Genomic DNA, 9,867 nt, shown 5'->3' with positions numbered 1-9,867 from the left:
TGCTGTATTTAATCAATGCCATGGCTCAAACTGATCGTCAGCCGAATCAGCTGGCAGTGTCTAACCTTTTTCACAGCAGCCAGTTTGACATGAGCTAACAGGTAAACACAAATGTTACTTATGACAGTAATTAAGGTTCTGCTCCATTTAAGTGTAGCAGCGTCTTTCCAATAGGGCTGAACAGTCAATCGAAATATTTAAATCGCAATCTGGTCAAGTTCAATATCCAAATTGCACAAGCTGCCTTTTTTTTTTTTTTTTTTTTTTTTTTTTTGATAAAGGAAAAATGTGTGACAAAACATTTTGGTAAATATCATATGAAAAATATTTTCCAGATGTAAGAAAGCATGCTGATTTCTTACACACCCCAGCAAAAATCACATTATCATCATTAGTTTTAGATTGTCAGTTGTTTTTTCTGTGAAAATGACACAAAAACTATCGCTCCTAAAACCATCAGTCATATTGCAGTATCTGTAAAACTAATTGCAAAATGATTCCTTTCTTTGCCATATCGTTCAGCCGTACTCTCCTGTGAACCAGCAGGAACGTCACCAGGATCCTGACTATTAGACCTAAACAGATCCTTCATTTATGTCACTAGCAACACTTGTTTTTACCTGCAATTCCATGTCAAGATGGCTGCTGAAGCCGGCCGAAAATGAATTTTCAGAACATATTGTTCACTAAATCAGTTCTCTGTGCTGTTGGCAAGTAGCCACAGTATAAATGAGATAACTGACTCGAAGATGTGTGTCAGAGTTTTAATGTACTCTGCAGAGGCAACGACACTGTGCATTAAAATGCTGCACACCTCATTGTGGATTATACTTCACTAAAATGGCAGCATGAACGATGAATGAGTGTAGACTTCCTGATGCCCTCTTAAGGATGGTAAGGCTGGGGAAAGAGCTAAAGATCAGAGGGAAAAGAGCAGATATGAAAAGAGGAGGAATGAGCACCGTGAGGGGCTAAGCAGGAGGAGAGGAGAGGAAGATCTCTCCTCTCCTCTCTGTCCTTTATCAAAACCGCAGAGCGTTAAGTAGGGACACAAGTCATGCTTTAGCCGTTTATGTCCGTTTTGCAGCGTAAGAAGAAGGAAGACATGAGAGGAGGTGAGGCGAGACGAGAGAGGAGCAGGGAGGGGGGAGAAGATGGGAGGTCAGAGGGGACAAACGGGGAATTTTGGAGGGAGGGAGGACTGCAGTGTTTCACTGGCCTGCAGTTCTCCATGTTGTCCTCTAGATGTCCCTTGTACTCCACGGCCTCAGATATCAGCACTGATGTTGGAAGTGCACTGCACTGTGTGTGTGTGTGTGTGTGTGTGTGTGTGTGTGTGTGTGGTGGGTAGACAGGGAATGAGTCTCTCTCTCTCTCTCTCTCTGTGTGTGTGTGTGTGTGTGTCATTGTGAATGCTGTACCTGTAGTGTTCTTGTGCTTTTTATTTTTTGCTTTCAGCCCTGGTCCATCTGAGCAGTCAACACACACACACACACACACACACACACACACACACACACACACACACACACACACACATACACGCACACACACACGCGCACATGATGAAAGATTTTACCATTCCTGTCTCTCTCTCTCTCTTTTTTTCTGCTCAGTCAGCACACTTACCAATTTCTCATTTCTCTCTCTCTCTCTCTCTCTCTCTCTCTCTCTCCCCTTTCTAACTTCTCTTCTCTTTTTGTTTCATACAATCTCCTCTCTCTCAGCCGCTCTCTCTGAACTTCATGTCATCCATTCATGTTTCTGTATTTCTTTCTCTAAATTTTCTCTCATGCTCCTCTCTCCATTGACTCCCTCCTCCCCTCTGCTCTTTCACTCTCTCTCACCCTCCCTCTCTTTCTCTCTCCCTCCCTCTCTGTCTCTCCCACACACACACACTCTCTCTCACTCTGTCTCTCTTTCTTTCATGCATACCTCCCCACTCTCGCTTGCTCTGTTGGTGCAATGTCAAAACGGATACAGGTCTCTTCAGGTTGACTTTGTGGTATCCTGTGCATGTGCGTGTGTGTATGCCACTGTGTGTATACCGTGTGTGTATGCGTATGTCCCCCCCCTCCTTTATCACTCTCATACTGCAAAGAGCTCTATAGCTCCTTAGTCAGCATGTTAACTTAATTAACTGAGTGTGTGTGTGTGTGTGTGTGTGTGTGTGTGTGTGTGTGTGAGAGAGAGAGAGAGAGAGAGAGAGAGCAGGAGAGTGAGAGAGGGAGGTAGTTTGCATGTGGTACTGCACTCTCTATCTCTGTCTGACTGTTTGTGAATGCGTGTGCTGCGTGTTGTGGCATGTGTGTGTGTGTGTATGTATGTGTGTGCGTGTTCACTACCACACTCTCAGTCATTCAAAGTCAGGTGCAGAACAAAAAAGAATGAAAACTACAGGAGAGGATTAGTGAAGTAACCGATGAGACAGGAAATCCTCTGTGACATTGGACTGCACTGATAGATGGTGAAATATTACATGCAGCAGGATAATAAATACTTTGACTACCAGAGATGTTATAGTAGCTTCAAGTTACAGATACTTGTGGGAAAAAAAATAACTTTTGACTTTACTCTCAAACAGGTTGCCCTCTGTCTTATCTCCACTCTTTCTAATATGTCTTGCCCAAAGAAAGGCTCTTAAGATTATATCTTTCTGACATCTCCCACATATTTATTTCATATCAGGTCACAGGGAAAATTTTGTGACATCTTGTTGTCAGTGACACTTTAAGATGTAGCTACATGCCACAAACCCAAACCACTGATCTATGATAAAAAAAAAAAAAAAAGATATATATGGAATGACATTACAGTATGTTATTGATGAACGACCCAAACCGATTTTCCCCTGTGGTTTGAATTGGGAAATAAACCAGAGAGGCTTTACCATAATTTTGTAAAATATATTAGATGAAAAAATATAATTGGGAGAGAATAGGCTAAGAACTTTATTTTTTATTCTGTTTGATTCGTTAAGTTCTGGTACAGTTGCAGAGGGTCACATAATTAAGGAAGCCTATGAATGGTCATTTTTGCGCATGTTGATTTCTGCAGCCACAGGTGCGCGTTCATTGGCTGCTATGCTACGGCTTCGAACGTGCCGCAGCCAATCAGAACTGTACCTTTTACTCACGTTCACATCCAGCGTTTCGCTTTACATTTCAATATTTCTCGCTTTAGCCAGCCTGTCCTTTGAGTTGAGTTCATGTTGTCAACGTTAGAGCATTTTGTTTACTCACTTCATGCATTTTCAAAAGTCTTGATTTTAAAATGATTTTTAACCGCTGCTGCTCCCTCCATGCCAGACTGCACGCCGTCCGGAAAAAGCCGAAGGCGCTGCTTCGTTTTCCGGCGGAGCAGCTAGCGCTGTCCGAGGTGCTGAAAGCAGACAGTACAGGACTAATAGGAGATAAGGAGTAGGGATTTTAACAGCGATTTTCGGTGAGGCGTAAATGTGTCCTTTACACTGCCTAGTATTTGCAGAAAGTAGCAGGAAGGTGCATTTGAGTCCATATGAGGTTTACAATGAGATGCTGTCTCACCTGATGCAAATATTACACACTGTGCTCCGCTTAAAATTAATGTATAAATGAATAAATGAAATGTCAACATTTTTTGACATAGGTTTGAATGTACAGCTCTAACTCTCTCTCTTTCTCTCTCTCTCTCTCTCTCTCTCTCTCTCTCTCACACACACACACACACACACGCACACACACACACACACACACACACACACACACACACCTCAGAGTGAACAGTTGCCTGTATCTCCCTTTCTCTGTCCTTCTCCTGGATTTGAACAGAGAGAGGAGAGAGAGAGAGAGAGAGAGAGAGAGAGAGAGAGAGAGAGAGAGAGAGAGAGAGAGAGAGAGAGAGAGAGAGCAGCTTCTTTCTTCACCAAAGCAGCTCTACCAGCAAAGTGGCTGACTGAGTAACCAATAGGGCATGGGAGAGTGAAAAGAGAGAGGGGTGAGGGAAGGAAGGACAGGGATGAAGAGGGGATAGAGTGGCAGAGAACATGAATGAGAGAAGAACAAGAGAGACAGCAGAGAGGTTACAGTGACATGTGATTGGCAGAGTCTCACATAATCTTCCGGAAGAGGAAACAAGGCATTGTAGAGGAATATGAGAAATGCAGAAAGCCAGACTTAGGAAGCAGGGAGAGGGAAAGGTGACAGAAGACAGTTGGATGAAGCAGAGGGTGCAGGACACCATGAGAACAGGGTCACTTAGAGAGAGGGTGTGTGTGTGTGTGTGTGTCGGTGTGTGTGGGGAGGGGGGGCAATAGAGCGAAGTAGAGACAGAGAGAGCGAGGCAGGTCGACAGAGAGAGAGAAAGACTAGGGTGTTCATTCTTGCTCTCACTGCAGCAAAAAACTATTTGCTTTCTAACGCAGCGTCAGCATGCGAGTGAATATTTTTAAATACATGTACTGTATATAGAGTTGTATATATGTCGCTGTTGCCAGGCTAAAGCCTCATATCTCCAAAAAAAAATTTCAGCAGCTAAGAAAACAAACACAACCTTGTTTTCAGGCAGTTTTTTTTTTTTTTTAAATCCAATGGGGTTTTCGAAGATTTTCATCACCCGAAAGTTGCTCAACTTTTTTCGAAAACTGTGGTTTTAACTAAAAGAGTGGAAAACAAATTTGAATTTCAAGGTTTTGGTTCTGTATGAATGCAGGTTAACGTGCATGCTGCTGGAATGCTCTGCTTAATTCCACATAGACCGACTGCAGGAATGTCAAAGCGCAGTGCCTGTGTGTGTGGTGTGTGTGTGTGTGTGCATGGATATACTTGCTGCATATAGTTGTCTTTACTGACTGCTATGTGTATGTGTGTGTGGCTGTGGGTATTCCGCTGATCTGTAGCAATCCTCCGTATATGTGTGTGTGTGTGTGACGTAGGAGAGGACCTGATACAGTAGAGCGCGGTGCTGCAGACTGTTCTCAATAGACTAACACAGCACATTAGCTCTGCGCTGGGGGGGGTGGGGGAGAGTAGAGCTGGGGAGGGGGAGAGAGATAGAGCGTATATGTTTGTGAAAAAGGAGAGAGAGAGAGAGACGAGAGGAGAGAGAGAGGGAAGGGAGAGTACTAAATGGTCTGATGGTCTGCAGTCTTTTCTCCCATTTTGTGGAGCTCAGCAATCATCGTTCTCTCTCTCTCTCTCTCTCCCTCTCTTCCCAAGACACAGCTCCTCCAGCAGAGAGAGGGAGAGAGAGACAGAGAGAGAGAGAGAGAGAGAGAGAGAGGAGGAGGGTGGGCGTGTGAAACACTCCATCATATCCCTCCTGCTCAGGTCTAATTGAGCAAAGTGTTTTAGTGGATTGAAAGACAGTGGAGGAAGGGAGCGATGCAGCGTAAAGAAAGAGAGTAGAGAGAGAGAGAGAGAAGGAGAGGGGCACAAACGAGAGGACAGATGAGATCTTAGGACAGGGGGCCCCACTTGTTATGCCAGACACCGTTCAGATGATACTCTAAGGCACTCACAGCATCAGAGACAGGGGTGCCATTACCGTGCACTTATAATGAAATGCGTGGTGCTTGAGTAAAGCGTCCACCCAATATAATTGTCAGTGTGCATGAGTTTCCCATAGATATGATGCACTTCAAAAAATAGCACACACATCTTTCACTGCACACACCAACACTGCAGTCACCAGTGTGTGTATGTGTGTGTGTGTGTGTGTGTGTGTGTGTAACAATGTGCCTTTCTCTGCACCAGACCATAAGCAGAGCAAAAAATAAATGACCTGGCTGCACTGATGAAGCGCAGATCATATGGAGAAGAGGTTGTGTTGATGTTCAGCGTGGCACAAAAGCAGAGGGAATACAAGCAGTCGCCAGTCCTCCAGGTTGCCCGGAGGTATTTTGCATTTTTGCTGCATCATGATTCACAAGGCCTTCAGAAAGCATGTTTCATTTTGTGGCTGAATATTCAAAGGGTCAAGGATTGAAAGGACTTCATTTCAAATTCAACACAGGCATTTTCACAAAAGTTCCCTTCATGACCATGTTTCAGGATTTCAGAAATGTAGATGACTCCACCCACTGCAGGCAATGGTTTTGACAAAACACTTGGAAAGTGTATTTAGACTTTCTGCTATGTGTTTGTGTATCATGGGTATGAGCACATGAGCAACTGTATGATGTGACTGAAAGTCCAGAGTCTTGGGTCTAACTCATGAGACATGGTCATGTGATTCAAATAACACGTTTCCTGACTTCTGCTTTTCTAGAGCAGTTTTGCTTGTTACTGAATAATGCTGTCATTTGTGTTTTGAAGGAGCAGCATGTAGATACTTGATAAGGTTTTTATTTTAAAAATTGACTGTTACTCTGACAAAATAACTGCTAGCCCAAAAGTTAGTTAGTTAGTTACCAGTCTTTAGGCAGGTTTGCTCATACTGTGGCTTAAATTTTTTAGTAAAATTTTTGACAAAACCATTCAACACAGTATGAAAACAGGTTTAAATGCACTTATTCTAATTGGGTATTAATTATGAAAAGTTACAGCTGCAGACGTAAAGGCTTTTGAACTCATTTTGGGGTCTTTGGCACTCTTTTTCCTCATGACCTCATGATTTTTTCTTAATTAATTAATTGCTAGTGTGTATGCTTGTTTATTTATCTACTTATTTTCCTTAGCAGACTACATCACTGCTCTACAGCCTAAGAGGCTGTCTGGTGTCCTGTTTGATTGTCTTGGTTCTCTTGGTTGCTCTCCATAGCTGAGCAGACAGTATCTGTTAAGTACAGTCTGTTCAGGTTCATGCAGTTCATTTCAGTTCAGTTTAGCTGAGACGTTAACAGTGATCAGGGGCTCTCAGTAAACTAGAACTTGAATTCAGTTCAGTCAAATTCAATTCAAAGCTGTTTCCCTGGCAGCGAATACAAAAGTACTTACTGCCATAACACAGACAGCAGCATATAAATGGATTCAGTTAACAACCATATGACAACTTTTACAACTAACAATGGCCCAATAATATCAAAACAATCAATGTTGGAGCATAAAATCTGGTATCTACGTTTACTCTGTGAGCACACACACACACACACACACCACACACACCACACACACACACACACCCACACACCACACACACACAGCATACAGACACATAGCTATTAACTCTCCTCTCTCTCTCTCTCTCTCTCTCTCTCTCTCTCTCTCTCTCTCTCTCTCTCCTCTCTCCCCTCTCACACACACACACACCACACACACACACACGCTCCCAGCTCCCCAGGCTCCTCCCCCTCCCTCCTCCTTTCCTCCTCTCTCCTCCCTCCTCCTCCTCTCAGTTGGCCCGGTGACTCTGGCGGTACGGCAGCTATAACAGTAGCCTACCGAGCGCGGAGCGGCGGTGGATGGGGACGGACAGCGGCAGCAGAGACCGAAGCATGTTCCAGTGCAGCCATGACTTGCTCGGCGTCAGACAGCGAGAAGATCGTGATTAACTGCCGGCGGCATCCGGCACGAGACCATACCGGAGCACCCTGAAGACGCTGCCGGGCACGCGCCTGTCCTGGCTGACCGAGCCCGACGCTTTCAGCAACTTCGACTACGACCCCAAGTCCGACGAGTTCTTCTTCGACCGCCACCCGGCCACCTTCGCCTTCATCCTCAACTACTACCGCACCGGGAAGCTGCACTGCCCCAACGATGTGTGCGGGCCGCTGTTCGAGGAGGAGCTCGCCTTCTGGGGCATCGACCGAGACGGACGTGGAGGGCGTGCTGCTGGATGAACTACCGGCAGCACCGCGACGCCGAGGAGGCGCTGGACAGCTTCGAGACGCCCGAGCCGGACGCGCCCGAGGATGACCCGGCGCTCACAGGCGGCGCGGACGGCGACCTGAAGCGGCTGTGCATGCAGGAGGACGGGCCGCCGGGCGACGTGGTGGGAGGTGTGGCAGCCCAAGATGTGGGCGCTGTTCGAGGACCCCTACTCGTCCAAATATGCCCGGGTGAGTGTCCGTTCTTCTTCTCTTCTCTTCTCTTCTCTCTCTTCTCTCTCTTCTCTTCTCTTCTCTTCTCTTCTCTTCTCTGCACCCCTGTTTGGCACGGTGTCTGGCCGCTGCGCATTGTTGCGCGTAAAGTTAACGGGACGGTCCCCCCCCCCCCAGTTTTGTTCCCTCTCTCTAAAAGCACAGAATATACAATGACTTGAACATTTGTGAATTGCGTCTCAAATGTGTAAAATAGACAGACAGACATAGATAGATAGATAGATAGATAGATAGATAGATAGGATTTGATGGATGCGGTCTCTGCGTCACCTCTCTCCCTCCTCATTTTTACGCATTACTCCTAACCGCTGCGTCTCTACAACTTTACTGCAAAGCTCCGCACAGCCAAGCAGCCTCTCCTCTCTTCTTTCTTTCTTCTCGTCACTCACACGTCTTTCTGTTCTCTTCATCTCCTATTTCCTCTCCTTCCTGACGTTGTGTGATTTGACGACTCCATAATGTGGATTATTCTACAATTGACGAGGCTTCCGTCTTGCATGTCAGTCATTTATTTGCAGTAATTTACATTTGCCTTTGAAGAACTGGGACAGCACTAACACACGACAGTCGCGAGTCAGGCCATGGACAATCAAATTAATCTCGGGTGCTCCTTCAGGACTTGTACTTGTAACCTTCAGCCACGCCCCCCATTCACAAACTAGCCGCAGGGGCACCGCGGAGAGCGCTGTCCATGGTGCTGGAATCACCTGATGGCACTCAGCAGAGATGAGTGACAATAACCTCCGGCCCATGTTCACCGAGCTTCCTCACACGCAGTGCAGTTCAATCTTATGTAATAACTGTATGGCTTACCGAGGTCTTGCTCGAACACGAACTAACCCTCTTGTCCCGTCCGGTGAAGATTTCTTGCACTCGACCTGTTCTCCAGGACTGCCACTGTCTTTGCGCATCAGTCCGTCAGATTTGCACAGTAACGCCCCCAATCCACCTCCAGCCATTCTCTCTTCTTCTCTCCTCATCTTCCCTGTCGCTCTTCCTTAAACCAGCGAAACCCTATATTGGTATTGGTCCAAGAGATTGTGTGTGTGTGTGTGTGTGTGTGTGTGTGTGTGTTGTCACTGTGATTTCATTCACCAGAAATAGCCCCAATTACAGTGTGTTGTCTCACCACAGTTTCATTCACAGTTACACAATTCAATACAAAAATCAATACTATTAAAAATCTTCCCATATGGGGGTCCCTGGGGCAGCATAAAGTGGGAGGGGGGCGGTCAGAGCCTAATGGGCTTGTATTCAGCGGTGATGGGGGTCTGTGCCATGAACACATTTGAGAATTCCTTAAACAATTTGTGGGTTTAGATGCACAGCTGCCATTCACTGCCATTCATATGGCATGCCCTTCCTGTCAAGGTCTCTCTTTCACTTTCCTTCTCTCTCTCTCTGTCTCTCTCTCTCCCACTGACTGAGAGCCTCAGTGAATCCCTTAAATGAAACATCATTAGTCTCCAAATATGTTGTGTGTGAAACAATGTGCATAAAGTTCTGTGAGGGTTTGGCAGGTGTACAGTCTGACATGTCATATTATAGCTGCAATGTCACTAGTGTGTGTGTGTGTTTGTGTGTGTGTGTGTGTGTGTGTGTGTGTGTGTGTGTTTGCACTGTGTCTGCTCTTGCTTGCATATGTCTCTGTATAGCATATGTTTGAGTATCCAGCATTTAATCCGTAACTGTGCACCTTACATATGTGCGTGCTGGTAGGCACGCACATATGTTTTTTTGTTTTTTGTTTTATTGTCTGAGAGTATATATATATGTGTGTGTGTGTGTGTGTGCGTGCATGTGTGTGTGTTTGTATCTCTTAGGGTAGATGATGGCATAAATATTTACAG

General features: G+C 45.5%; 1 pseudogene; it reads left to right on the top strand.

Moving 5' to 3' along the window:
• Positions 1-855: 855 nt before the first annotated feature.
• Positions 856-8,747, top strand: LOC115363047 (potassium voltage-gated channel subfamily C member 3-like; annotated as a pseudogene).
• The last annotated feature ends 1,120 nt before the right edge of the window (positions 8,748-9,867 follow it).

Source organism: Myripristis murdjan, chromosome 8 (assembly GCF_902150065.1).
Source record: "Myripristis murdjan chromosome 8, fMyrMur1.1, whole genome shotgun sequence".
NCBI classification, from domain to species: Eukaryota; Metazoa; Chordata; class Actinopteri; order Holocentriformes; family Holocentridae; genus Myripristis; species Myripristis murdjan.
This window is presented reverse-complemented; position numbering and strand designations above follow the sequence as displayed.